This window comes from Catharus ustulatus, assembly GCF_009819885.2.
Source record: "Catharus ustulatus isolate bCatUst1 chromosome Z unlocalized genomic scaffold, bCatUst1.pri.v2 scaffold_29_arrow_ctg1, whole genome shotgun sequence".
Classification (NCBI taxonomy): Eukaryota; Metazoa; Chordata; class Aves; order Passeriformes; family Turdidae; genus Catharus; species Catharus ustulatus.
The window spans coordinates 5891018-5918828 of NW_024879446.1; the positions used below are offsets into that span (position 1 = coordinate 5891018).

General features: G+C 44.6%; 1 long non-coding RNA gene across 1 annotated transcript; it reads right to left on the reverse strand.

Moving 5' to 3' along the window:
* Positions 1-1044: 1044 nt before the first annotated feature.
* On the reverse strand, positions 1045-27811 carry LOC117011256. The gene is made up of 3 exons (XR_004420915.1): positions 27736-27811; positions 2177-2322; positions 1045-1255 (listed from the first exon to the last, which is right to left on the reverse strand). It is a non-coding gene; the product is annotated as an uncharacterized LOC117011256 (long non-coding RNA).

Below are 27811 nucleotides of genomic sequence, written 5' to 3' on the forward strand. Positions count from 1 at the left end.
TTAGACCTCCGTAAGCTGATTTAATCCACTGCTGTGTCAGAAACCATCATAGCAAAAGGAGGGTGGTTGGTTGTTTCATGTTTTGGTGTTGCCGTGTTGCATCTGAAGGGTCTGGCAAGTGCCTGAGGAGATTACAGTCATGGGTGAGACAATTCAGTAGGTGGGCAGAAAAGAAAGAGAGATGAGTGTCAGAGAAAATTTCCTCTGCAGATGGCATCAGAACTTCTATAAATTGAACAAACATACAGAAAAGGAAAATAAAAAAACCGCAAACCAACCAACCACCTAAAAATCTCAACCAAATAAAATAAAATAAAATCCCTCCATAAAAACACAGAGAGATGTTTTGACTGCCCTTGCGCTCTGGAGGGTCACAAAGCCAAACCTCCTGCTATCTGTACAGTTTCTGTAGCAATTAGTCTGTTACACAAAAGGTGACTTTCCCTGCCTCTCCTCTGGCTCTACACACAGATGCTGCTGGGATCTAGGCATGCCAAGCAGCTCAGCCCCTGCAGGGGACTTGGCTGTGGGGATACCCACCCACAGGTGAAACCTGGCCCTACTTAGGGAACAGGTGCCTGGATGATTAGGTGAGGCAGAGGTACCCAGAGTTCTATAAAAAATCTGAAAAAATAAAGTGCATATAGGGCTCAGAATATTTTTTTTTTTGTCAAGAAAATCAAATTCAGAGAGGATACTGAAGACACTGAGCCATCTCCCAGTGCTTGCAGGAGCATTATGAATGCATTCTTTTTGAATTAATCACTATGCATTCAACAAGAAGATAAATAAGCAGTGCTGTTTAAATTATAACTAAATTCTAAAGTTGAAATTGTGCTTTTCAGCTTATTTCTCATCTCAGTAATTTCTGTAGTCAATCAAATGTGAAGCACTGAGTACTGTGATATTTATGCATTTTTGTGTTTTATACATTGTATTTAATTCTTTAGGGAAAAGAATAGGCAAACAAACATGCTAAATCAGCAATTACATTTAGGTAGAATTAGGGAACATTCAGCACTTTAAAATCCTTCTTACCAGGTATTATCAGCAGTTGGACTGACACCATGTTCCAGAGTGGACAGTAACATGACCTTAAAGCAAGTAACTTCATCTTTAGCAAGTATTAGGAAACTTAAAATAGTTTGAGCAGCTGCTTCTGTTGCACATCTAAGTAGGCTGCACCAGTGGAAATGAGCAAGAAATATTTGTAATGGTTCCTTTTGTTGACTGTCTCTCTCCACATCTTCTCCACCTGGTACAGAAGACAAGTTTATATTTTAAATCCTGTATATTTGCAAGTGTTTCTACTCACCTTTAATCTTTACATATTTTCTGATTTGACCTTCAGTTCTCCTGATAGCTAATGAACTGGAGAGCACACACACAAACACATTCTTTGCACACTTTCTAAATGATTGCCTTCATCTGCAGAACATTCAGCTTCTAAATGTTAGAGAACTTGCAGTTAGGAACTAGCTTCTGCTGGCACTAATAATGAATATCTTATTTCTGCAATTGATCCAAGGACACAGGCCTTTTTTCCTCTTTTTGGATAACAGTGGTGAAGTAGGCATGCGGAAAGAATTGAAAAATACATAGCATTGAAAAATGAAATTAATACATAGCATACGAAAAATTGAAAAACACATAGCAAAAGCGGCTTCAGTTGTGAAGCTCAGTACCCCTGAAATCCATGTCTAAGATACCACACTCTGAGATATCTTAACCTGCTTTGTTGTGCTCAACCAACCTATCTCTCCCAAGGCTGATTAAAGCTGTAGAAAGGGCAAGGCATATGGATGACTAACACAGGTCTGATGAGAATCTGCACCACATTATTTTTGTGAAAATGACTATGTTCATATAGCCTCAATCCCACCAAATGCCAGGACTTAGTGGCCAGCTGCCCTCCAAACTAGTCAAGAAGATTCAAAGGAAAACAATGGACAGATGAAACCCAAGTAAAATTTTGATTCACAATATGATGTTAGTAAGTCAAAGATCATGGTTGTGTAATATTTTGCTTCAGGTATTGTGGGGGTGGGTGTCCGGATCAAACCAGATCTTATAAGCATTTGGTGTGGAGATTTCAATCTCTAGAATAAACTCCACACTTTTCCCCCGCCCACAGGTTAACCTCTGGAGTCTAGCAGTTTTTTGGGTGTTAGCTTACCTGCCGGTTGTGTTGTGGTGCTCTTGTTTTATTTGATTCTAGGAAACTCCTCCACAGAAGTTCCACTTTGAAAAAGCAGATGTGTGAAACAAAGCGAACACATTTGTGTGTGTTTAACAGTTTTCTCTAATCTTCTAAGAACCAGCCTAGAAAGATATAGAGAAGAATTAAAAAATGTTCTATACATCTGGTTGCTTTTTATGTGTGTAAAACTGTCTAAGCACCCTATTCAAAGGTTTTATTTTAGGTAATGGGATTTGGAGAAGAAGGGTTAGCAGCTAAAAGGATAGAACAAAGTCTCTTCAAGTGGACTGGCTGTAGAAAACACATATTGAAAGGCTGTCTCAGCCAGGCATAGCTTCACAGATGAGAGGCACAAACACATCTGCTGCTGGATTTATTGGTGGTTGAGTAAAGCATATTGCACTGGAGATATGGGATGCTATAAACCGGAAACGTGATAGCCTTACAGCTTGCACACATGTTAGTGACACAAACAACAGAAGCTCAGCAGAAGCAGAAGCCTTTCAGGAGCTGCCCTGTCTTTTCAGTTGCAACCTTGCAGTGGCAGACACTGGTGCAGTCTCTTCAGGAACTCTCTCCTGTACTCTGCTACAGAATTCTTCATGCTGAGAAGGAACCATCCTTCCTCTCCAACTAACAGGACAGAGATATGCCTTTCCAGTTAGTCCCTTTGCCTCTGGTGATCTGGGAGCCATGAGGTATTTTGACAGTGCAGTACAACCCCACAAAACCAGCATTTCACAGCATGGAAGAGTATTTACCAGGGCTGAACAGGCAGTTCTGCAGAGGGAATCTGCCCTCTTTATATCTTTGATACGAACAGGATTATCTAAGATACAACTGGAGCTCTCCGTGTTTTTCTGGTGAAACAGGTGTTTTTCAGTGTTACACACTGTGCTAAAAAAAGATTAAGAATTAAATGAATAGACAACCACAAACAAAGAAATGGAATATTTAGGAGGGCTCTCCCCCAGTCAGCAGGGCATATTCCCCTTTAAAGAATGAAAATTCTGTTTCCATTCTGTGCCTGCCTATTTCTTTTTTAAAATGGTTTAGCTTCTTCCCTCTTATCATTCAATTTAATTCACCATCTGTTCACCCAGGACTTAGTATTTTCTGTGAGATTTCAAAAGGGAGACCACATTAATCAAACTAGTACTTTTGAAGCAAGTAGGATCTAGAAGAGACAGATGTATAAATCATGACACCTAATTACTGATCACATTTTTCTTTAGCCCAGCCTGTAGGAATGCAAGTGCTCCACAGGTTGCTACATTATCCAGAGGTTTAAGGACTCAGGATGCAGATAGGAGAATTAGATTTTTTTGGTGACATTAAGAGGACTCAGGTGTAACTCCTGCTTACAGCTAACAAGCTGAAACCAAAATTAGTGCTGTGTCAGCACGCTCACAACAAATCAAAGTAAGGTTAATAAATACACTAAGGGATTTAAAAAATAAAAGGTCCGAAAAGACATCATTAAAAGTCAAGCAGTCAAGCAAAAATTGACTATTTTTGAAAGTGTTGAGACAATAGAGACAATCATTGTTGAAAAAGGTCATTTTGAGAGAAAATAGCTCAGAATAGGTAAAGAACGAGAAATAGTAAACCAGTTAAAAGGGAAAGATGATCGTCTCATGAGCAATTTTTTTCCACTCCAATTAATACAAGCAGAGTTTTTCTGACATCTATTTTTTGCTTGTCACCAATCAGTTTGGAACCCTTTTCTATAAGCTGTCCAGTTTTGAAATTTTAATCATACAGTTTTTCCTGTGGCAGCTTTCTGTAACCACTTTTCTAACATTTTATCTTGTATTCACTGGAATTTAATACAATTCTCTTGCCTGCATATTCTCCTTAAATAAGATGTTCCTCCTTTTTTGGGACACTTCCAGCTTTTCCTGCTGAAGGTGTTCTCTCTGATATTAGAGCTAGGTGAGTGTTCACATTGCAGAGCAAAAATCACCTCTCTGAAGGACTTCTCCAAGGAACATAAGATCACCAAAAAAGGGTCCTGGCCAACCATCAGAGTTATGTGATACATTCGAGATCTTTCTTTTTTAAAAGCCCCATAATATATGAGGATTGTGGTGTTAAAAATTGCCCTGTTACACATAAGTGTCTTTGCTGTGTAGCAGGAGGATGTACAAAGAAAATATTATCTGCAGTCCAACCTGACTATATTTACACAGGAACATATTTGAAATTCCTTGAAAAAACACAGTTTCACTTAGCTTTACATAGGTTTCAAAGTCTGCCAGACCGGGCCATGTGAGGAGCTCCTTTCACTGTTCACCACATCCCGAGTGTCCCTCATGCCCTGAATCTGATCCCATTTCTTTTGAATTTTGACGCTACCTCCATTAAGCTCTGTATGAGTTTATGCGGCATTCTCAGCTCCCACTGGATCAGGTGCAGAGGTCAAGACAGAAGAAGGTTGTTCAGACAGCAGTGTTTCTATGTTTACTCACTACATATCTTCAAGTATAAACCTTGAAAATGTTTTTTTTTGTCAAAAACTGACATCTGGGATCTCACTCTGATTTCATGTGTACCACAGCTCAGTTAATTTCATTGGATTGACCCCAGATTTATCTTGCTCTAGGAGAAGGGTTGGTCGTGTCATCAAGACTGATCTTAGGAATTCTATCAATTGTAAATACAGTTCTAGGAAACTAATTCAGTAAGTCAGACTTGCTGATGGGTTGTTACGGTCTCCTGACATTTATGTAATAGATGCAGTTTGAGAGTTCATTTTAGATAATAAACCTTGTGGCACCACATTTAAATTTTTGCCCTGGTTAATGCAGAAAAAAGTGTAAAAGATATACCATAATTTTTCCCTGTCTGGGAACTTTGGACTTCTCAAAATAAGCTGGGCTGTGTAGAAACCTTAGTCACACAGAGGTCTCCTCTGGGCTGAGATAGTTTGCAACATGAGGCAATGTAATATGACATATTCATCTTTATGGGAGTTGTTGGTTATCAAGAGAGATGTGCAGTAATTTTGTCTTCAGAGGCCAAGTATAGCTGTGTGCAATGGCAAAACAAATTGACTTCATTCTGACGTGCTCAGAAACAGCCTCAGAACAGCAAGGAAGCTGTGAATCCCACAGACCAGTTATGCATTTCACACTCATCAAGGGGTTAATTTATTTTAAAAAAGCTACTGTCACTAGTTGCTAGGTAACAGTGTAGTTCCCTCAGGCTTGTGATCAGCAAATGAATTTTTCTGATGATATAATATTGGTAACTCTTCATCTTGGTGCTGGAGCCAGAAAAAGGGAGGACCTTTTCAGAAACTTCTCGCAACGGAATTAGTTTTATTTGTCTAGTTTACTCATATAATTTTATTTGACCTTAATGTAATTTGCAGTGTTAATAAAAAGCTCATTTTCATAACTTGCTCTGCATGAAAATACAGTGTTCCACAATTGCATCTTAGAATAAACATGTGCAGTTTTAAATTATAAGTGCAGTGAAAGATGAATTTTTGCTGTCTCTACATGTTATATTTTCATGTAAAATTGGGTCAATATACTACTCAGTTAGCCTTTGCCAAAGGAAGAAAAGAAATAAATAAGGAAGTAAATTGAGGTAAGGTAAAGAAGGTTACATGGAAAACTGACTAGCAGAGAGAGAAAGCACAGCTATTGCTTAATGGATTTGAATTTTCTCTACTATAGACATTGCACCAGGGCATAGAATTGAAGGCTTTCCTTCTAGAGCCCCTTTCCCTAAAAAGTTGTGGATGGATCAAAGCACTGCTAAGGGTGGAACACTGGCCCACTCCCATTGCCCTCCTGAGGGATGCAAACCTTGCAGCAGAAACTTAAATTCTGTGTCAAACCAAATTTTCTTGCTGTATGGAGTTTTAAATATTTCATCCTGTTATTTACCATGTCCTTTGTATCTTCTCATTCTTGTAAGAGCTGGAATTGTTCATTATTTGTGTAAGAGGAAATAATGTCTAAATGTTTGCCCCAGCCATAAATTTTCACATTTTATCTCTGCTTATACTGAGGATACCTTCCTGCACTCTTTTTGTTGTATTATGCAGTGTAACGCAAATTAGTGAGTTCCTATAGCATCACTAGATTAATTCTTCCTGGGGGGGGGGGGGGGGCGGGGGTGGAGAAACAACTGGCATGAAATACTAAAACCAATTTCATTGCAAGTTGACACTTGCGGATGCCTTCAAATTTTTTGTATTATTGGCATAAACTGGTCCTTCATGGAGAAAATAAAAAAAAAGCCTGTCAGTTTTGTTTGCGTGCAAGTTATTGCCTCCCTTGCAAAAGCAGCCTCATTCTCTGAGAAGAGCTGTTGTCAAGTCAAAAACAAAATGTTTCCCTGTGAATAGACACTGTGTGTGGAATGGGAGATTACCCCATTACTGTCAGTGACATGAGGAGCAGTTGTGGCAGCTGTGTGAGGCTGTGGCACTGTCAGAGGTCTCCCTTCTGATGGAAGGTTGTACTGCCCCAGCAGGGTGTGAGAGCTCCTTGGCCGTGCTGCTGTGATGTTGGTATCCAATTACAGGATGATTCAAGGTGACACACGTGCTGTGTGTCAGGACTGCAAATAGGATTGTGCTGAAACTAGAGTTTCAATAAGAGGATTGTCTGCAGCTACGTTATCTTGTGATGTGTATCAGTCTGGGATGTGATTGTAATGGAGTAATTAATCTTTAACATCATTGCATTCAACAAAGGAGAAAAATTACTCTAACTAGCAAGAGGGTGAATTCAAATATCTTTTGTTGATTTGTCACTTGAAGACACCTGAATTCATTTATCCCACAAGTGTGTACATGAAGGAAGGAAAAATAACCCCAAGCTATTGAATAGTAACAGCAGTAAAAAAGCTTATAAATGAAAGTTTGTATTAGATGAATCTTGCTGTAACTAGCAACTAGGTCACACTGAAAGAATTTTTCTACCAACAAAAGGTTTTTTCTGATTTGATGCTAACCTGGAAGGAAAGCTCGGTAGGTCAGTAGAATATCCTGAGGGGGAATGCTGACCAACCGAAATCTTAATAATCAACCTGATTTCCTAGAACTATTTCCTAGAATAAATATCAAGGGGTATGGCTTGAGAAAATATGAAGGCTGGAGGTGACAAGAAGGGTGACTTCTAAGCATATTTTTTACTCACTGAAAATACTAATTTATTGTCAGGGTTTGGTGGCAGAGGCAGTTTATTCCTCCAACCCTTAGATAAACAAGCTGGAAAACTTTCAAATGAAAATGAAGGAGCCTTATTCACGAGCTGATTGTAAACAGTAATTTCTGTTCTGTGAGAATTCCAACATCTGAAAATTTAGTTTCATCTCAATGGAATTGAGTCTAGGCTTTTAATTTTCTATGAAGACCTCATTTTTATACACATACTTAAAGAAACCCCAAAACAATCAAAACCCCAAAATAGTACAGCATTCAGTTTTGATAGAAACCAAACATTTCTTTCAGCTTTTGACTTTTTCTTTTCAGAGCAACAACTGTATTTGGGGATGGTGATAGATTAGTATTTTCTGTAGAAAAATATGAATTATTGTAAACATGTTGACTTTTGAAGCACTTAATAATAAACTAATAAACTCTGCTCAGAGCCTGATCCTGGCTGGGTAACAGCCATATGTCTTTAGCATCTAGTGTCTGCACATTGCCTGTGCAAAATTAATTGGAAATCTCAGTCACAATCATGCTGGACTTCAGCTTCTGGCTTTTTATGTTAATAAAAGGTGATCCATGAAACTGGAAGTGTTGTGTCATTGATGGCTTGAGTCTACAAACTCATAGGAATGCAGGGAATGCTCCTGTTTGTTCCCAAGGATCTCCTTGTGCCGGACATCACTTGTATCTCATTGATACTATGAGGGCTGGTTCTTCGTCAGTTCCAGTCCTAGACCCAGCATATTTTAGTGCATACTGCACAAAAATACAGAGCCATAGTCACAACTGGGTCAAAAGAAAGACCATCCAGTAACTCATCTCAGAAAATAATTTAGGAAATTATGTAATACTATTGAAAATATGTAGCACTGAAGTAAGGAGTATCTGGCAATCTTGCGATTAAGAAACTGCCTGAACTCTAGGTTGAATTATGTATGTTGTATTCAATCGCCACCGTTGAGTTTGTCAGCTGCCGGTTTTTCTAATCCCACTCCCACTCTGACTACTTGATATTTAAGGATGATTAATTCCTTGGTTTAGCCATGTGTGACGTCCATTTTATTTGTTTTAAGCTTGCTGCCTGATAACTTCATTACTTGCCCCCATGCTTGAGCTAAGAAGAAAAGTAATCAACTGTCTACTCTTCAGCACACCCTTGCCTTCTCTTCTACTTTTCCAGACTACAGAGTCCAAATCTACTTGGATTACCCTGATACATAAACTTAAAACCATTGTACACTTTTTATCATCACTGTTACTGAGTACTCCACCTTCTGTTCTTCCACTACATACTTTAGACTTCTGTGTACAAAATACAGGAGTGATGGAGTTAATATAGGGATATAATAGTATTTTTCAGGTTGTTCTCTACTCATCATTTGGTGTTTATATTTTAGAATTATATTTGTTTTTTCCCAGGTGACGGGCACTGAATTTCATAAAACATTTTATTACCCAGTCACCCATCTCTAGATGAGACTCTCCTGAAGTTTACTATCATTGGCAAAATTCCTTTCCCTGTTTACCCTAGGGGTATTTACCCTATTTTCCAAAACATTTTTGGGATTTATTTGACAGTATAGTAATCCTTGATCAATGTTGGGGACCCTGCTAGTACAGTAATTTCACAACTATAAGGCGCACCGGACTATAAGGCGCACCCCCCCGGATTCAGCAAAATTTGCAACTTTGTAGATCAGATAAGGTGCACCGGTCTATAAGGCGCACTTTTTTTTTGCAGTGAGGCCCCGCCCCCAGCTCACCCCGTGGGGTTGCTGGCCGAGGCCCCGCCTCCACCCGGCAGCCATTGGCCCCCGGGCCCGCCTCCACCCGGTAGGGGCGGTGCTGCGAGCCACCGAGCCACCCTGGACCCGGCAGCCATGGGCCCCCGGGACTGCTTCCACCTGAGAAGGGGGGTGCCGCGGCCCCCCTAGCCCGCATTCACGCAGCAGCCATGGCTCCCCGGGACTGCCTGGACCCAGGAACGGGGCTGCTGCCGGCCCCCTAGCCTGCCTTCATCCGGCAGCCATGGGCTCCCGCGGCTGCCTGGAGCCAGGAGCGGGGTTGCCGTGGCCCTCCTAGCCCACATTCACGCGGCAGCCATGGCTCCCCAGGACTGCCTGGACCCAGGAGCAGGGGTGCCGCGGGGCCCCTAGCCCACCTTCATCTGGCAGCCATGGCTCCCCGGGACTACTTCCACCCGGGAATGGGGGTGCCGCGGCCCCCCTTGCCCACATTCACCCGGCAGCCATGGGCTCCTGGGACTGCTTCCACCCGGGAATGGGGGTGCCGCGGCCCCCCTTGCCCACATTCACCCGGCAGCCATGGGCTCCCGGGACTGCCTGGACCCGGGAAGGCGGGTGCCGCGGCCCCCCTTGCCCACATTCACCCGGCAGCCGTGGGCTCCCGGGACTGCCTGGACCCGGGAAGGCGGGTGCCGCGGCCCCCCTTGCCCACATTCACCCGGCAGCCGTGGGCTCCCGGGACTGCCTGGACCCGGGAAGGCGGGTGCCGCGGCCCCCCTTGCCCACATTCACCCGGCAGCCGTGGGCTCCCGGGACTGCCTGGACCCGGGAAGGCGGGTGCCGCGGCCCCCCTTGCCCACATTCACCCGGCAGCCGTGGGCTCCCGGGACTGCCTGGACCCGGGAAGGCGGGTGCCGCGGCCCCCCTTGCCCACATTCACCCGGCAGCCGTGGGCTCCTGGGACTGCTTCCACCCGGGAATGGGGGTGCCGCGGCCTCCCTTGCCCACATTCACCCGGCAGCCATGGGCTCCTGGGACTGCTTCCACCCGGGAATGGGGGTGCCGCGGCCCCCCTTGCCCACATTTACCCGGCAGCCGTGGGCTCCTGGGACTGCTTCCACCCGGGAATGGGGGTGCCGCGGCCCCCCTTGCCCACATTCACCCGGCAGCCATGGGCTCCCGGGACTGCCTGGACCCGGGAAGGCGGGTGCCGCGGCCCCCCTTGCCCACATTCACCCGGCAGCCGTGGGCTCCCGGGACTGCCTGGACCCGGGAAGGCGGGTGCCGCGGCCCCCCTTGCCCACATTCACCCGGCAGCCGTGGGCTCCCGGGACTGCCTGGACCCGGGAAGGCGGGTGCCGCGGCCCCCCTTGCCCACATTCACCCGGCAGCCGTGGGCTCCCGGGACTGCCTGGACCCGGGAAGGCGGGTGCCGCGGCCCCCCTTGCCCACATTCACCCGGCAGCCGTGGGCTCCTGGGACTGCTTCCACCCGGGAATGGGGGTGCCGCGGCCTCCCTTGCCCACATTCACCCGGCAGCCATGGGCTCCTGGGACTGCTTCCACCCGGGAATGGGGGTGCCGCGGCCCCCCTTGCCCACATTCACCCGGCAGCCGTGGGCTCCTGGGACTGCTTCCACCCGGGAATGGGGGTGCCGCGGCCCCCCTTGCCCACATTCACCCGGCAGCCATGGGCTCCCGGGACTGCTTCCACCCGGGAATGGGGGTGCCGCGGCCCCCCTTGCCCACATTCACCCGGCAGCCGTGGGCTCCCGGGACTGCCTGGACCCGGGAAGGCGGGTGCCGCGGCCCCCCTTGCCCACATTCACCCAGCAGCCGTGGGCTCCTGGGACTGCTTCCACCCGGGAATGGGGGTGCCGCGGCCTCCCTTGCCCACATTCACCCGGCAGCCATGGGCTCCTGGGACTGCTTCCACCCGGGAATGGGGGTGCCGCGGCCCCCCTTGCCCACATTCACCCGGCAGCCGTGGGCTCCTGGGACTGCTTCCACCCGGGAATGGGGGTGCCGCGGCCCCCCTTGCCCACATTCACCCGGCAGCCATGGGCTCCCGGGACTGCTTCCACCCGGGAATGGGGGTGCCGCGGCCCCCCTTGCCCACATTCTCCTGGCAGCCATGGGCTCCCGGGACTGCCTGGACCCGGGAAGGCGGGTGCCGCGGCCCCCCTTGCCCACATTCACCCGGCAGCCGTGGGCTCCCGGGACTGCCTGGACCCGGGAAGGCGGGTGCCGCGGCCCCCCTAGCCCACATTCACCCGGCAGCCATGAGGCCCCAGGACTGCCTGGACCGGAGAGGGGAGGTGCCTTGGTCCCCCTGGCCTGCCTCCACCCGGCAGGGGCAGTGTCGCGGGCCTCCGGGCCCGCCCCCAGCCGACTGCAGTGGCACTTCCGGCTCCCCCCACGGCTCTCAGCTCACACTTCCGGTTTGGCAAATTTCGCCGCTTTGTACATCAGATAAGGCGCACCGGACTATAAGGCGCACTTCCGGGTTCGAGGGAAAATTTTAGTCAAAAGGGTGCGCCTTATAGTCGTGAAATTACTGTAGTTTGATTTTCTCATGGGTCTTTTCCACTTGTAATGAGGGTTACAATGAAACAAAATGCACAAAAATAATCACATTGTGCTTATCTTGTTTGAATTATTTCTGCTTGAGCCACTCCTTTTTTTTTACTTGGAAAAAGGAATCTAGCTCTCTACTGTTGTTGGTTTCATGTTTTTAGAGCATACTAAATCCATACATATGGAGACAAAAATAGCTGTGAATATTTCTTTTCAGCTTATTATCTAGAATAAAAATAAGGAACAAAGGAGCAGGTAAAAAGGAGATGCCTGCAGCATATTTACAGTGAATGACATTGCAGCAATGCCACACTGCAGCATGTCACACTTATTTATAGATTTGCAGCTATTTTCCATGTTAGATAGAGGAGAATCAACTTAGTAGAGGCAATTTGTTCTTCACCTCTTAAGTCAGATGCAAATGAATGCATCTCAGTCCAAAGATTTATTTTTTTTACAAAAATCCTTTTGATTTTTTCTCATTTTGAATGGAAGAGCACTATTATCACCACAACGTACTTACACCAACATGGCAATTACTGATGGATTTTTAAAAGGTTTTAAGTAGAAACTTCAAGCATAATAGAGAAAGTTTGACATGGTAAGATCCCTCATAGTACATCAAAGACAGAAACAGCCATCTTTCAAATTAATTTCTTAATCAAATCAAAAAAGGTAGCCTAGAATAGACTGGTTGGCAGTAACTGAGCTTTAGTCTATGTAAGCCAAGAACATAGAAGTGAATTAGATTTTTTGAAAGTACATATTTCTGAATCTAGTGAACTTATTAAGGAAAACAATAAAGGAAGAGACTTTATAATGAAAATCACTTTGAATTTTCAAAATCCAGTGAAAGGTAATGCAACTCAACGGCATTTTACGAGAGAATGGAGAAATGAAAAGTAATGTCAGTTTGAGAGAATCAAGTGTTATATTTTTAGAAAGGAAGTGTTCTGAAAAAGTTGAGCAGAGTTGATGCAAATTGGTTTTGCCTGTGGACTTGAAACTTTCATTGCATGGATCTAACCAACAGGAAATATTTTGCTACTGCTCTTTCTAACTTTATCACTATTTTTTCAAGATTGAGCTAGTAAAGGAGATGTCCTTTAGTGTGCCCCAATCTTTAAAGGTGTTGAGAACTTGAAACTCTCTGTGAGTCATCAGTGGGTTACACAGGCTCTTCGCCACATTAATCTTTATGCCTAGTCAATGCAACAAAACCACTTATAATACTGTGTCTATAGGAAAATTTTATTTGTGTCTAAATACAGCAGTTTCTGAAAAGCTAGGGAGATGAGCTGACCAACTGGTCTAGAGTGGACCACAGAGTTTTCTTGTTCTAAAAGTGCTAGTAAATAAAGTTAGGTGGTAAGATCAGCAATTCCTTAGTCATGCGTTGAACACTACACACTTTCACCCTGCCAAATTCCAAAAGAGAATTAAGTTTGTAAGATCCCTTTTTTAATATCCACTTAAAATTCTACTATTTCTTTTAGAGCATAGGATGTATCCCAATGCCATGCTTAATTAGGAGCACCTGAAATAAAATTTAAAAATGGAGGTAAAGAAAGTTCATATGGCCTAATGTTCACATTCCTCCCAGTTGAGAAGTGGTTCGTTAACAGCAAAATTTTAAAAGGTATCTGCATTATTTGAGACCCGCACTCCTCTTATAAATAGATTTTTTAAAAATAAAAAAAAAATCTAACCATTTGGATTAGAATTATCAGAAGTTGTTTAGAAATTTAATCTATTGTAAAAATTGAGTAGGGGCAAAAATTAATTGCTGCTGTTGAAAAGCTGTCTTTTTCAGTTTCAGCTTCTAGAGGAAACAAAACAAGACCTTAAGCAACAAGGAATAAAACTGGTCTGAAATACTGTTTTGACGGGTACCAGTGCCAAAACTCTGACACTAACGAAAGAAAATGAGTGAGTTGCATAGACAGTCGGAAGCTTATTTAATCTGCACTGAAGTGAAGATGGAAAGGACAGTGAGTACACTGGAGGATGGGTTTGGAAATCAAAATGATTTTGACAAATAATCTCTTATGATGGCATTCAGAACGGGCAAAGGAAAGGTAAGTAATCATCACTTACAAAAAATGAGGAAAGGTTTTGAAGCAGCAGACCTTCAGAAAGCAAGCTGAAGATCCATAGACTACAAGATAAACTGCAGTCAAAAAACCAAAAATTAGTGCTGTTGTGAGGGATACAGTACTCCAACCTGTGTACAGGTGGAAATAGTGAAAGGTGAAAAATATGGGCAGCTGTCCCTAGGACAGTTGTCTCCACACACACAGATGTTATGGACACAGATGTGAATGTGCAGCACAAAGTTGTCTGCCATACAGCCTGGAGCCCTAGCAACCTGGAGAAGGATCTGTGCACAACTGCAGTCTCCTCTAAACTAAGGAATCTGTAAAAGGTTCACCTTTTATTTACTCAACCACTTTGCAGTTTTCCAGTTCTTCATTTGCATGTGGTATTGCCTTCACTTGCCTCAGTTGTTTTTTGTTTCTTTTATCCACTTTCCACAGCCTTCCATATCTCTTTCAATTTTGTTTAGATGGCAAACACTCTTCCACTAATGGGAGAGGGCTCAGCCACTGCTTCTTCCTTTTTGCTGTTTCCCAGGGCAACAACAGGATATTTGGGATATAATAGAGCATTAATCTCTCTGCTCAACACAGCTCTGCTAAGGCTCAGATGGAGTCTGCTGAGCTTCAGTATTGCCGTTAGGAAAGATATAAGAAATCTAAAAGAGTCTGGAGAATTTAATATGATCAAATACAACCAGTGAGGAAAGACCAGAGGGTCTTGTGTTCTATGGCCCAAAGAGGGCTCATAGGCATGATAATAATCTGAAACTAAATAAATGGTTGCTGTACAAAATGGGGATGATAAAAGATGATGGGCTTAAATCCAAGCAAGAGAAATTTTAGCTATTTATGTTCTAATGGGAATATAAGTGCTGGGAGAGGGACTGCCAAGAGACAGGAGCAGTCTTGGACAGATATTTGTTGCAAGAATTAATAAGGATGAGATAATCTCTTGAGAGTCCTCCCTGTTGTGCTTACCATGATTCTGTAACTACTGTTACTGTTTCTCTCCTTATTCTATTCCCTTTTGGAACAGTAACATATATTCTAATACCTTAAAGTTTTGGAAGATTATTTTTTAACATCACATTTATGAAGATCCAAAGACAAGTTTCCTTCTTAGGGTCACTGTGACACATTTTCACAAGGGAGGCACCCACCCTCAATTTATACATACATGACCATGAAAAAACATGAAAATATGCATATGTGCTGCAGTAAAAACTTCATTTATGCAGAAAAAATGATGTTGGCCTGAAGTTATCTGGATCAAACACAAGCAAGAATGACACCTGCTGTTCAAAATTTCTTACAGAATTTCTTGGCTAGGACAGGGAGCAGCAATCTGAGTAGGGAAGATGCTGAGATACTAAGAAGAGGAGAGGAGTAGGACAAAGAGCAAATGGCAGTTTAGGAACACCACTGGGATGGGCACAGTGGGAAAAACAGATAGGCAGTGTTAAACTTGAGGGATGGAGAGCAGGAAAAAAATGTGTGTCCAAGTCCATGTCCCTGCCTGAAGTTGCATAGTTCCACCTCAGATATCTAGAAGCTTTGACAGATGCCAATGAGTCATCACGGACCTCACAGCACAACACTAGCTTGGATCTCAGAACAGCAGAGGCCTTGATGTAGTGCTGCTCCTGGGCTTCAAAGTCCTGCATTGATGCAAACAGACCTGGAATTGGTTCATACAGAGCTTGTGTATCAGGCTGGACAGCATGTACTCAGAATTTCACTATTCCTTTACAGACAAAGAATGTCCGTGAAATTCAAAGGCAAAGTATCTCGTTCATTCCATGATCATATCCTTCCTCACCTTATGCAGAAAGCAAAGCATCCTAATATAGAATCAGTTTGTCAGCTTGGTCCAGGGGCAACAGTTTGTGCAGTGGACTAACAGCTCAGACTGAGCTCTGAGTGTTACAAGTAGGATACCACTTACCTTGCAAAGCTTCATGACTTCACGGGTATTATGAGGAGTCTGGATAGTGTTTCAAGGAAACCTCAAAAAGACCCCATAATAACTCCTCTAAAGGAAGGAAGAAAGGGCTTTACAATCTGCAAAAATAACACCCTAAGGTCTATTACCTAGATTCTGACAGTGAGTAGAATTTATTGAATATCGCCACTTCTATACAGTTTACTCAGGCATGGATTCCAGACACAAGATGTAACTAAAGGCTGTCTCAGACTGTGTACACAAGATAACCTTAATTCTGATATTTTCTTGACTATCAAAAATCTGCAGCCACAGTAGTATGAAGACAGAGCTAACTCGAGGCATCCATCAAGGACCACAGGCTACTGAGGGAAACAACACTGCCTTTGCTGCAGACCAGGAAAGCCGAATACTTCTGCTGCTGGGTGGCAATACCTACCCATGCCAAAGCACCCACCAGTCCCTTGGTAGTAGGGAAACTGCAAGCCTGGCCTGACAAACATGCAAAACCTGGTCACATCAGTATCAGGACACATTGACATCTGAAACGTGTTGAGGCTGAGGAGAGCAAACTCTTTGGCCTTCACAAGACCCAACCTGCAGAAGTACCCACCTGCAACTGCTGCCATGGCTCAGGGATTATCTGTGCAGATGCTTATGCAGCCTCTCCCCCATCCCTGCCAACTAATAGAGGATTTGACTGTTCTGCCTAGTTTGATCCCTGGTGAAAATTCTTCTAGAAGAGTCAGGTAATGTGGGAATGCAAAGAGAGTACTCAAACAGGCAAAGGGAAAGGGTAGAGCGAGGGAAGCTCTCAGAGTAGAGAGGAAAGATGAACAAAGAGGTTAAGCTTGGAAGAGGGGAGGGGAAGGGGGACAGGAAAACACAGCTACTGAGTTATGAAGTAAAAGTTATTTTTGTAAATACACATATTCAGCAGCCTCCTCTGAATCACTAACTCAGCAAGAGAACAGCTCTGGGCTTCTTTATGCCATACAGCTCGAATGCTGTAAGTGCATCCTCTGCCACTTAGATGCAGTGCACACTGCACCTCAGAACCTGCTCTGTGGATTGTGCCTGCACAATCTGGTTGCAAATAGAGTAAGACTTAGTGAGGACTGAGGGGTTTCAAGGTGTTATTCTAGATCACACAAAGGGCATGGAAGCTTTTGCTGTTCCATCAACTTTGGGCGGCTTTATAGGATCAATTAATAATTAAAACAGAAAAAAACCAACTGCCTTGTGTTGCAATGCAGGATGTGACATGGGGTGTGTATTCTACCATCTGTTGAAACCAGGTGGGGCAGTGATCCTTATCTTTTCCACAATCCATCCTTCCTCCAGGGAGATCTCTTCTGTTAATGGGCCACGGAGTCCCACTATACGATAAAATGACATCATCCCATTGGGAGATGCTCCACCCAGGGGAGGAGCCAAGCATTTCCTACCTAGATAAAAGCTGAGATTTGGAACAGCAGACGGCCTTTTTCCACTGGATTCCAGAGGAAAATCATATATCATCCTATATCATCACTGGACCTTCGGAGGAAAACTGCACCATTCTACAGGAGCACTGCTTCCATTGAACCACATCCGTCATCCGAGGGGGACTGCAGCCACCATTTAATGGGACTGCTACCAACACCCTGACTGACAGGTGTCAGGTTGTACTCTGTCTCTGTCAGTGTTTTGAGTTTTTTTTGTATTACTGTAAGTTTATTTCAGTTTTCCTAGTAAAGAAGTGTTATTCCTATTTCCCATATCTTTGCCTGAGAGCCCCTTAATTTTCAAAGTTAGAGTAATTTGGAGGGAGGGGGTTTACATCATCCATTTCAAAAATGGCGCCTGCCTTTCTCAGCAGACACCTGTCTTTCAAACCAAGACATCAACCAATATCTGGACTAACTTAATCTGGCTATAAACTTGTTTTATTTGCTTCATTTCTCAATCTGTAATAAGATTCCTCATGAATGGGTGAAAATAAGCTAGGCACATCCTACCAGATCTATCTCAGGTAACTAATCTACCCTTGCACTTGCACTATATGCTTACAAGGAAACAATAAATATTTTTAATTTAGTTTAGAAAAAAAAAAGAGACTGGGTTAGGTTTCTCTGTATGGTACTTGTATAAAACAACCAAATGGATTTTCCTTTACCAACAGTGTGGTTTTCTATATGTGTTCTACCCCTTTTAATCCAGTTGAAGTGAAACATGTCACAATCTACAGCTTGTATTAATTTCATTTAAGTAAATGAACAATCCAATATAATTTCATATGCCTGTGAAGCTAATCAGGAAAGGTAATATAAATGGTGTATTACAAAGACCAGTGTGCTACGCTGAGCTGTATTGAATGTTTAATCTTTTCTTTTTCAACAATACATTATTTCAAAAGGTGTCTGAGGTTTCCATGCTGAGAAAGTATCAATATAGTTCAATGGGGAATCTTACCTATATCCCTGTTAGCATTTGTGAAAACACTAGCACAATGAATTTTCTGTCGTGCTTCACTCAGAGAATCAGCTGCACATGAAGTACCTGAATTATTTACATATTTTTGGCCTCTATGTGTTTCAATGTAAGAAAAATTTTGCAGTCTTTTAAGTAGGTCATAAAATAGAAATTGTGAATGCTGATTTTTGTGGAAAGGGTTGCATACCACAGTGAAGTCAGACTTACATGGGAAACACAGAGAGCTCACTGTCACTGAAAGCATTTGCTGCCTACCTTTGAAGTACTTCACATGGTAAAGGGATTTAAACCTTTGAAAAATCAAAACAGGAATTCTGGCTTCTTTATTGACCAGTTCCTTACTTACCCTGGTCTTTGATTTTTCTCAGTACTCCAGAGGGTGATATCTTCCACCAACCTAGAAGTTCTTCTGTTTCTCTTCAGCTCCTAACAATCTGGCTTTTGCTTGATGATGAATCAAGACCAATTTGAATAAACCAAGAACTGGACATAATAACCACTGCCATGTCTTCATCCTTCTTCAGAAACATATGCTTATGCCCTTATTTGTGCCATCTTGTTTGTGTTTCTGAGATATTATTTTATCCATGTTCTTGGATAACAGACTAGGTTCCCTATTTTTATTACAGATGCTTTTAATACTTTATTGGTCTGTGACTTCACATAGTGAAACAACACAAGGGCTGTAACTGGTTGCATACAAAGTCTAATAATTCATCTTTACAGGCACTAAAAGAATTGACATAAAATCCTGTTTCCAAGTCTCTCAGCACAGCCAGAATTGAGAATACTCTAGGGAAGACAGAATCTGGAGTAGTGTCCCCCCTGGTTTTCTCAGAAGTCCTGCTAATTATTTTAAAGAAATGCACCAAGGTAGCATAAAACTACATCTGAACACACCTACCTGGCTGCTTCTTGTATATATATATATATGTAATATATATATAACTTTAGAGTGTCCTTCTGCATTGCACTGTAATTAGCACCTTATTCTTCCTGTTTTAAAATAAAAAATATTTTCTGTATGAACTAATAATGTAGTTCAAGATAGATTAAAAAACCTGAGCTCATGATATCTGCTCAGGCTTGGATTTGTTTGGAATCCAGGCTTTCTGCTCTTGGCCCTGTCAAACAGCATAGATGTAGGGATAAAACACGTATACTTGCACGAATGTGAAAGGTAGCTTTGTAGCTTGCATCTCCACAGACTTCTACTTTCCTCCCCCTCCCCATTTTCATAATTTATTTTTCTTATCAGAATATATCTGGGTTATTTTATATTTCACTTCATCTGTAGCTCCTGCTTTTCACAGCACCACAGAGAGAGAAATGCTCTTTAGCCAGGTAACTTCTGTTTCAAGATTCCCTTGAGGCATCAGTATTATTATTTAAGGATACACTGAATAAAACATCATGGTCTTCTAGGCACATAATGGCTTCCCTTAACTTATTATTAGCGAGGTCGAAGAAAGCAAGACTTCAGTGAAATTTATGGCCGATGCCTTGAATGCCATCTAGTGGTGTGTGCCTTGTGTTGAAGGGGAAGAGAGAAACTTCTCATCCTAATATCTCTGAGCTTAAAGAGCATCTCTTGAGAATGTCATTGGTGTAACTCTAGCACATGGACTGAGAGCTGAAAACGCAGCTAAGGATAACACAGTTTCCAATCCAATGGGGAGGTGCTTTATATTCTGTTTGGTTCAAGCACCAATGCAAACAATTTGTTTAGCTTCTGTCTGGAATGAGACCCTCTTCACTCCGCATCATTGCCAACATCTTGAGCTGTCTGTCATGTGTGTTGGCAGTGTTTGCATGCCTTGATCCATGGCTTTCTTTTGCAATCCTCAAGGACACACGTGGAAAAAAAATACATGTACTGTGACCTGACTTGTTTGTGCCCACTTACGTATGTTGAAGAAAAGCACCTTAGATCTGAAAAGGGAATTAAAATTATTCCAGTTAGAGGCATCCCAAATTGACAGCCGGATCATTGTGCTCAAGTCAGTTGTAGTTGCAGAATTCCACAAAAGCGAGTGATGTCCAGTTCTGGAAGTCCTCCAGAGGCCAGTGTGTGCCCCAGTGCACAGTGAAGCCTGTAACAGCCTTGATAGCAATTCACAAGAGATCCTGAATTCTGGCAGGACTTTGATTGAGTGGCTATCAGGGAGTGTCAGATAAAAGCTTCTAAATGGCTGGAAAGGCCAGAGGAAGACATGAACTCCAGACGCAGGAGCTGGTGGAGGAAGAGACCTCTTGTTCATAGCCAAACCTCAAGTTCTGCCTGAGGATTTTTTGCTTCCCAAATAAAACTTACTAAGCTCCTGCTTGTGGCTGAATAGTGTCTGTCAGACAAACACATAATTAAAACCCTGCATTTACCTCCTCTGCTTCCTCTCTGATATTTCCAGACTGTTATTTATTTGGGTCCACCTTTCTGAACCAATGGGTAGCAAAGTTGAAATAAAAAAAATTTTAAAAGCCATTCCTCCCATATCAGCTTTTTAATGTTTCGTTTAAATATTCGTTGATTTCTAAAACTGCATTAGAGAACAGAAAGGCAAAGCTGGGGCAAGGCCATGTGTGACAGTGGCCCTGTGTGATGCGGTGGCCTTAATAAACAGAGGCCATTGTGATGCAGGACCCTGCCCAGACAGTGAGGATATGTAAGAAGTGCAGAGCCCTGGGGTGCCAGCCCTAGGAGAGCAGCTCTCTCACAAGGGCAGCAGCTCTCTAGGGCGACAGTGACTGCTGTGTGGCAGAGGACACCACAAGCCAGCATGGAGGAGGAGTGGCCGGCAGCAGAGCCAGCCTAGGCAGGCCCCATGTCTGTGTCAGGTTCCCCAAGCAGGGATGCAGAGCCAGGTACAGGCCAGCTGCAGGAACAAGTGTCACAGCAGAAGGAAGCAGGACTGTCAGTGCACATTGAGTGCCACCAGAGCCCTTTGTGGCATGGGCCTGTTCTGAAGGAGGTCATCATGTCCTTCAAGAGGAGGCCTTCAGAAGAGCCAGACAGGAGCTTCCGGGCCCACGGCTCGCCACAGCAGCAGGACGGCCTGGAGGACAGAGAGCCACAGAGCCAAGAACAGGCTTCTGCACTGAGGCACTGTAGGGCTCTGAATGTCACACCTGGGCAGGTGAGTGCCAATGACAGACTGGGACGGCCTGAGACTGGATGGGACAGGACCACAAACCTGGCATGGAGGATTAGCTACACTACACCACAGCAGCCACAGGTGACAGGTAGTAGGTTCACTGAGGGCACCATAAACCATCAGGTGCCACTGGAGCAGCTGGGAGCCCAAGCTGCAAGCAGTGAGCGAGTGGGCTGGACCATGGAGCAGCAGTGTGAAGACACCATTGGTCCAGAGCTGTATGAAGAAGAGTGGGAAGATGCAGTAGACACAGTGCTGGGCCAGGGGACAGATGACACTGGGGATGAAGGAGAAGATGGCAGAGCCATTATCAACCCAGCAGCCCAGGAAGAGGTAGGGAAAGAGGCAGCAGCTCGCCCAGATCCAGGCCAGGCCTTCAGCTACCACATCCCTTTTTCTACCTTCCTGGATGCCCTGGCAGAAGAGAGCCAGATGCGGCACAGAAAGGCGATGAGTGTTCTACAGAAGGCCTTAATTGCTGCCCAAGGCAAAGGAGAACAAAAGAGGCAGCACCCAAGAGGCAGCACAGAGGTTCTGCCAGAGCCAGCCCAGTCCACCGGGGCTGAGCACCTGGACAGAAAGTTCCTTGTGAAACAGGGTCCTGGCCAGCTGCTGGTAGAAGCAGAGGCGGACCTGGAAGTGCACATGAAGGAAGCAACAGAAGCAGGAAGACCTGCAGGACCTGCCTTCAGATCTCCTTCACCCACAGTCATCGATGCCCTGGCTCGAGAGAGACGGACGTCTGTCTTCAAGAGTGCCCCACGGGCTCTGCCCAGCACCTTCAGTGCAATGCACAGGAGAGGAGAGCGGGAACAGCAGCAGCCCACAGCCTGTGCACAGGATCTGCCTTACACAGCCAAGTGTAATGAAGTCCTGAGGAAGGCTACAGCTGTGACCAAGGGACTCAAGCACACAGAAGAGCAGGAGTACCTGGAGCACAGCAGAGATGCAACACAGGCGGTAAGAGCCAGAGCAGCAGGGGCAGTGAGCCCAGCACATGGTCCACACAGACCCACAGCTGATGGCCTGGGGATAAGTGTAACAGCCCCAGCAGAAGGGACAGAGAGGCTAGGACATACTGTGCACAGTCGCGCAGCTGAGTTACCAGTATTCCTGGAGCACAACGATTACATCCAGACTGAGGTGGTTAAGAAGGCCGTTCTTATGGTCCAGAAACCATTCCAACACCCAGAGGAGGAGCAGGACCAGGACCTCAGCACAGAGGAATCAATAAGAACAGACGGACCTGCAGACCATGCCCAAAGCCTTCCTACACCTGTAGTCATCCACACACTAGCTCAGGTGAGATGGCTGAAGCTTGTCTCACGAGCAATTGGGGTCTGGGACATACTGAGGGCTCTGCGCTTAGCGGCCACTGCCACATCTGACACAGAAAAGGAGGAGAAGGAGAATCAGCTGACAGCTGATGCCATGGATGTGCTACACATAGCTGAGCTTATCACAAGAAATGTCCAGGACAAGGCAGCACTTGAGAGGCATGCATCCAGCCGGCAGACTGGGGAACAGCAGGGCATGGAACACAGTAGGGATGTGTCATTAGCAGTGACACCCACTGCAGCAGGGGCAGAGAGGCAAGCACATGAGATCCACAGTTCCAGAGCTGATGCTTTGGTATTTCTGGACTACAATGACTACATCCGGACAGAGGTAGTGAAGAAGGCTATGCTTGCGGTCCAGAAACCATTTGAATACCCAGAGGAGCAGCCAGAGCAGGCACTAAATGCAGAGCAATCAACAGTGGCAGAAAGACCTGTAGACAGTGCCCAAAGCCTTCCTGCACCTATGGTCATCAACACCTCAGCTCGACAGAGATGGCTGAGGCTTGTCCGGAGATCACTGAGAGCTCTGCACTTAGCCTCAAACAGAACCTTCAGCACAGAAGAAAGGAAGAAGCAGCCAAGAGCAGATGTCACAAATGTGCTGGACACAGACAGGTGTATCAGGAGAGATGTCCAGGAGGTTACTCTTGGGATGCATGCACTCAGCCAGCAGACTGGGGAACAGGAGGGCATGAAATACAGAGGGAATGTGTCATCAGCACTGACACCCCCAGCAGCAGGGGCAGAGAGGCAAACACACAGGACCCACTGCCCCAGAGCTGATGCTCCAGTATTCCTGGACTACAATGACTGCATCCATACTGAGGTCATTAAGAAGGCTATGCTTATGGTCCAGAATCCATTCCAACACCCAGAGAAGGAGCAGGACCAGGAACTCAGCACAGAGGAAGCAACAGGAGCAGAAGGACCTGCAGACCATGCCCAAAGCCTTCCTGCATCCACAGTCATCAACACACCATCTCAGCTGAGATCGCTGAGGTGTGTCTCTCGAGCACAGGAGGTCTGGAGAGTACTGAGGACTCTGCACTTAGCCACTGCCGCCACCTCTGACACAGGAAAGGAGGAGCAGGAGAAGCAGCCGACAGCTGATGCCATGGATGTGCTGCACACAGCTGAGCATATCAGGACAAAAGTCCAGGACAAGGCTGCACTTGGGATGCATGCATCCAGTCAGCAGAATGTGGAACAGTAGGGCATGAACCACAATGGGAATGTGTCATCAGCAGCGACACCCACAGAAGCAGAGGCAGAGAGGTGAGTATAAGACCCACATTTGAACAGCAGATGCTCTGGTCTTCCTGGATGCAAATGACTTTGCCTGGACTGAGGTGATGAAGAAGGCTGTACTTGTGATCCAGAGACCCTTGGAAGACCGAGAATAAGAGCAGGTACAGGAAGGAAATGTGGACAAGGCAAGGGCAGCAAGAGTCCAATAAGCAGACACAGAGAGCTCGGCACATGCCCTGCATAGCAGCAGTGGGGTGCCCCTCTCTGCTCTGTCTTCTTCTCTTGTAGAACTACAGTAGTTAATGACATACGTACATACATATATATATATATATGCACACCTAGATATACCTATGTATACTTATACACATTTATATGCTTATATTAATATATACTCATACAAACATATCTATACAGACACTTATCTAGCTATATATACAAATATATAGTCATATATAGTACTCCTAGGAGTTAGTCTCAGCCCATAATTATTTAAGGATCATTTGTAAATATGGTAGTACGACTTACAGTATTCTGATGTGGGTAAAACTCACTTCCTCACCCTTACTCAGTTTCAGAAACGTCCCACTTAGCAGAAACAGAGTTCAAAACAATGAAGGAATTTGTTCAATAAATGCATGTTTTCTGAATATTCTGAAGTCTGCAGGAATTTTCTTCAGCCCAATGTACAAGAACCTGGGTATTTGCTTAGATGACACAGACAGGAGCGTCTGTACTAACACTGTAAATTTCCTGAAGGAGGAAGCCTCACACCTTTTGAATTTCCTTTTCTGAATCAAGTCCCCTTAGTGTTCATGGCAATTTAAATCTATAGCAAGGTAAAGAATTTTTCTGGTCAATTTGTAGGGTCAGGATAAACCAAGAGACTACCACCTTGCATAACCACATACACTTCAACTGAAGAAATAACTGTTTTTACAATTCTGAAGGAATTAGCAAACACCAAGAGATAAACCTCTACTTCAATTCATTATTGACATTGTTTTCCAATCCTTACAGCAATTTACAATACTACATCTTCTTATACAGAAATAAGTTTCTTCGTGATCTCTTACCTGGCAAATGCAGTTCCCATCGCCCTCCTACACACACGTGTGCTTTTATTTTATATTCCACACAAAAATCAGAAGAGAATGGAAACCTTAATACCACAAAAACAGTATTTTAATATAACTGAGATAGTTTCTTTCATTAATAAATTCCATAATCTTATTCGTCTTGGATTGTGTTGGGTCTTTTTCTTTGCTTGTTTGTCTGTTTGGTGGTATGGGTTTATTTTTCCTCTGTAGTGGCTTAGCAAGAAGCAGGTGATCTCGTATGTTTAGGTCACCTCTGTAATAAACCCATCCTGGCTGTTTCACTAACTGTGAACTTGGACACCGAGTTGAGAAACAATTTCAACCAACAGAAAATTCCATCTGGAATTACCATGGCATTAAACTAGGAAGATATGGAAAAAATGAATTAAACCTGTTACATTTCTTTGAGGTTGGGGAAGGAACTTAAGCGAAGAGATTACAGAGTTCAAGGCAAATTAACATAATTTTTAATTTGTACAGACAGAATAAGAGATTTGCACTTACAATAAACAAAAAAATTTCTAAACCTCTTGAGTTATAAATATTGAAATTGAAGACAGGAATTTTTCATTATGTTATTGGGGCTTTTTGCTTATTTAGACGAGACAGAATTGAATTTATAGCTGAACTCTTGGAGTGAAATCTAAACCTTGGTTTTTTTCATGTACAAATGTTTAAAACGAAGTAAAACTTCAGAAGGCACTAACAGACTTAAATAGAGGAATCTCAGTTTTCTAGTTTTGTTTTGTATGTAATCAAACGTGGTAGTTTAGGTCATGAGTCCTTTATTCAAAGTCACAATTTTATCACTGCATAGCAGAATTCACTAGTGGTATTAAAGGAAATGCTGTTTTGATTATACTCGTTCTTTCAAACTGTTTCCCACAATTAAGAGATCATAACCTTAGTTAGACCTATGGAATCCTTAAGACCTCAAAACGATCTATTAAGTGCTTAAGTCTGGATGTGACTGGCAATGCTTTCATTCTAAACCGCATTTAACTTCTTGGGGTGGAGGGGGGAAGAATTGATAGGAGCAATAAGCCAACTCCGACTTTGTCAGTTTTAAAGGTCAATCCCTTAATTAATTATAGAAGCAGCACAAAAACTTTTTTAAAAAAACCATATCACTGCTAGCTTTTAGGACTGTGTTATAAATCTTTAGAGGTATTATTTCTAATACTAATCTATTTTAGTTAAGAATCACCTTTTATTATGGAATCTGCTGTACTGGACAATTACATGGTTTCCTTTTAGGAAACTTACGTATTCTGAAGGAAGGGTCTCTTTATCAAGAAAACAGGCCTCTGAACGCTCTTGTTCTGGTGGTCATGGGGTAGTAATTTCTCAGAAATGCTGAGTAAAATCAAGCCCACACTCTGTTAGTCAATGTGTTAAATATAGAGACAAAAGTTTCTATGGAGTAGATAAACTCCAAGTAGATTGCTTCTAGGTAGACAATGAGATACGAAAAAGTATTATATCTTTCATTCTCCTATGTGGGAATCACACTTAAAAGAAAGTGAAAGCACCAGTTAAAAGCAACCTGCTGCATTATGCTGACAACTGTGTCATCAGAAAAATTTTCCTATTAAGGCCAAGTAAATCACTGAGGGACTCTCTTGCAATTTGGGATTCTCAAGAGATTTTTGAGAAGCACCCAGAATCTGGTTTCTCCCTCTCATTACAAAGAGTAAACCAGAGTGAAAGGTCGATTAATTTTCAAGTAAGAACGCCTCAACACTCTTTGGATTTCGTCGTGAATGGCTGGTTAGAAACCAGTTTTTACTGATGGCAACAGCAGGTACTAGAGAAGCTGCACGGATCTCGGCAGTGACGGCACCCCACACCGGGGGCACAGAGACAGCCTCTGCTGCTGGGCACACCCTCAGCGGAAAGAGAATGGCTCGGGGGGAATTTCTCCGGACAGCCAAGAGGGAGTGGCGAGGCTCTTATCCAGAGGACCCGATGGTTTTCCTCGGACGATCGGAGCATGACGGGAGCAACACGAAAGAATTACGAATCACATCACCCAGCCTAAAGCCCTCCAAACGGCCTCAGCTCGAAGCTGCTCTCCCTGGTACCTGCCCCCGAGACTAGCTGGAGCCTGCCAGAGCTTTGCTGAGCCCTGAGCTGTAGCGCCGCACCAAGCACCCACCGGCTCCCATCGCAGCCCCAGCCGTCGCCCTCTGCAGCTCGCTCTTGGCCGCCCCGCCTGCCCAGCCCGGCCGCCAATCAGGGCACAGAAAGCCTCCGCGAGCGCACCGGGAGCGACCCCGCACTTGCCGGCGGGGCAAGCCCACCGGCCGCGGAATTGTACTCGGGCAGTGGGGCTGTGGGAGGAGCCTGAGGGCCTCAAGGCCGCGAGCTGCGCCGCGGACCGCGCGCCTTTTTCGCTTTTGGTTTTCTGGTCACCTGGGCGCTGCTTCCCGCCCTCCCCGCCTCACCTTTCGCTCTCTGTGGCCCTTCCCAGTCCGCATCTCCCCTGCCCTGCATCGTCGTTTCCCCAAGGCAGGTCGCCTCCGCGACAGCCCAGTGCTCCCATGTTTGCGCGACGGAGCAACCGCTGCATGGGCCCGGCCTGCAGCCATCGCCGCCGTCGCGTTTCCCGCAGCATCATCCAGCATTGGCCAGCCCGATTCACAGTGCGACTCCCATTACGGTTCTCTGTAGGCTACTCACCATCACAACTCTGAGGGACATCAGTCTGTGGAAAGACTGGAAGCTGAAAAAACGGCTGAAGCCAGGTGCAACCCAT